Here is a 3,066-nt window from a genome sequence, read left to right on the forward strand (position 1 = left end):
GAGACAGCTGAGACACATGTGTAACGGAGGCTTCTCTCCCTGCACCAGACAGCAGAGACAAACACTCCTGCCTGTCACTGACCTCACTGCTCACTGACCCAGGCACCAGAGAGACAGCTGAGACACATGTGTAACGGAGGCTTCTCTCCCTGCACCAGACAGCAGAGACAAACACTCCTGCCTGTCACTGACCTCACTGCTCACTGACCCAGGCACCAGAGAGACAGCTGAGACACATGTGTAACGGAGGCTTCTCTCCCTGCACCAGACAGCAGAGACAAACACTCCTGCCTGTCACTGACCTTACTGCTCACTGACCCAGGCACCAGAGAGACAGCTGAGACACATGTGTAACGGAGGCTTCTCTCCCTGCACCAGACAGCAGAGACAAACACTCCTGCCTGTCACTGACCTCACTCCCCACTGCTCACTGACCCAGGCACCAGAGAGACAGCTGAGACACATGTGTAACGGAGGCTTCTCTCCCTGCACCAGACAGCAGAGACAAACACTCCTGCCTGTCACTGACCTCACTCCCCACTGCTCACTGACCCAGGCACCAGAGAGACAGCTGAGACACATGTGTAACGGAGGCTTCTCTCCCTGCACCAGACAGCAGAGTCAAACACTCCTGCCTGTGACTGACCTCACTGCTCACAGACCCAGGCACCAGAGAGACAGCTGAGACACATGTGTAACGGAGGCTTCTCTCCCTGCACCAGACAGCAGAGACAAACACTCCTGCCTGTCACTGACCTCACTCCACACTGCTCACAGACCCAGGCACCAGAGAGACAGCTGAGACACACGTGTAACGGAGGCTTCTCTCCCTGCACCAGACAGCAGAGACAAACACTCCTGCCTGTCACTGACCTCACTGCTCACTGACCCAGGCACCAGAGAGACAGCTGAGACACATGTGTAACGGAGGCTTCTCTCCCTGCACCAGACAGCAGAGACAAACACTCCTGCCTGTCACTGACCTCACTGCTCACAGACCCAGGCACCAGAGAGACAGCTGAGACACATGTGTAACGGAGGCTTCTCTCCCTGACCCAACCAGCAGAGACAAACACTCCTGCCTGTCACTGACCTCACTGCTCACTGACCCAGGCACCAGAGAGACAGCTGAGACACATGTGTAACGGAGGCTTCTCTCCCTGCACCAGACAGCAGAGACAAACACTCCTGCCTGTCACTGACCTCACTGCTCACTGACCCAGGCACCAGAGAGACAGCTGAGACACATGTGTAACGGAGGCTTCTCTCCCTGCACCAGACAGCAGAGACAAACACTCCTGCCTGTCACTGACCTTACTGCTCACTGACCCAGGCACCAGAGAGACAGCTGAGACACATGTGTAACGGAGGCTTCTCTCCCTGCACCAGACAGCAGAGACAAACACTCCTGCCTGTCACTGACCTCACTCCCCACTGCTCACTGACCCAGGCACCAGAGAGACAGCTGAGACACATGTGTAACGGAGGCTTCTCTCCCTGCACCAGACAGCAGAGACAAACACTCCTGCCTGTCACTGACCTCACTGCTCACAGACCCAGGCACCAGAGAGACAGCTGAGACACATGTGTAACGGAGGCTTCTCTCCCTGCACCAGACAGCAGAGACAAACACTCCTGCCTGTCACTGACCTCACTCCCCACTGCTCACTGACCCAGGCACCAGAGAGACAGCTGAGACACATGTGTAACGGAGGCTTCTCTCCCTGCACCAGACAGCAGAGTCAAACACTCCTGCCTGTGACTGACCTCACTGCTCACAGACCCAGGCACCAGAGAGACAGCTGAGACACATGTGTAACGGAGGCTTCTCTCCCTGCACCAGACAGCAGAGACAAACACTCCTGCCTGTCACTGACCTCACTCCACACTGCTCACAGACCCAGGCACCAGAGAGACAGCTGAGACACACGTGTAACGGAGGCTTCTCTCCCTGCACCAGACAGCAGAGACAAACACTCCTGCCTGTCACTGACCTCACTGCTCACTGACCCAGGCACCAGAGAGACAGCTGAGACACATGTGTAACGGAGGCTTCTCTCCCTGCACCAGACAGCAGAGACAAACACTCCTGCCTGTCACTGACCTCACTCCCCACTGCTCACAGACCCAGGCACCAGAGAGACAGCTGAGACACATGTGTAACGGAGGCTTCTCTCCCTGCACCAGACAGCAGAGACAAACACTCCTGCCTGTCACTGACCTCACTGCTCACTGACCCAGGCACCAGAGAGACAGATGAGACACATGTGTAACGGAGGCTTCTCTCCCTGCACCAGACAGCAGAGACAAACACTCCTGCCTGTCACTGACCTCACTACTCACAGACCCAGACACCAGAGAGACAGATGAGACACATGTGTAACGGAGGCTTCTCTCCCTGCACCAGACAGCAGAGACAAACACTCCTGCCTGTCACTGACCTCACTGCTCACTGACCCAGGCACCAGAGAGACAGATGAGACACATGTGTAACGGAGGCTTCTCTCCCTGCACCAGACAGCAGAGACAAACACTCCTGCCTGTCACTGACCTCACTACTCACAGACCCAGACACCAGAGAGACAGCTGAGACACATGTGTAACGGAGGCTTCTCTCCCTGCACCAGACAGCAGAGACAAACACTCCTGCCTGTCACTGACCTCACTGCTCACTGACCCAGGCACCAGAGAGACAGCTGAGACACATGTGTAACGGAGGCTTCTCTCCCTGCACCAGACAGCAGAGACAAACACTCCTGCCTGTCACTGACCTCACTGCTCACAGACCCAGGCACCAGAGAGACAGCTGAGACACATGTGTAACGGAGGCTTCTCTCCCTGCACCAGACAGCAGAGACAAACACTCCTGCCTGTCACTGACCTCACTGCTCACAGACCCAGGCACCAGAGAGACAGCTGAGACGCATGTGTAACGGAGGCTTCTCTCCCTGACCCAACCAGCAGAGACAAACACTCCTGCCTGTCACTGACCTCACTGCTCACTGACCCAGGCACCAGAGAGACAGCTGAGACACATGTGTAACGGAGGCTTCTCTCCCTGCACCA

Source organism: Dendrobates tinctorius, unplaced genomic scaffold, assembly GCF_039654945.1.
Source record: "Dendrobates tinctorius isolate UK_male_01 unplaced genomic scaffold, ASM3965494v1 ptg000120l, whole genome shotgun sequence".
NCBI lineage: Eukaryota > Metazoa > Chordata > Amphibia > Anura > Dendrobatidae > Dendrobates > Dendrobates tinctorius.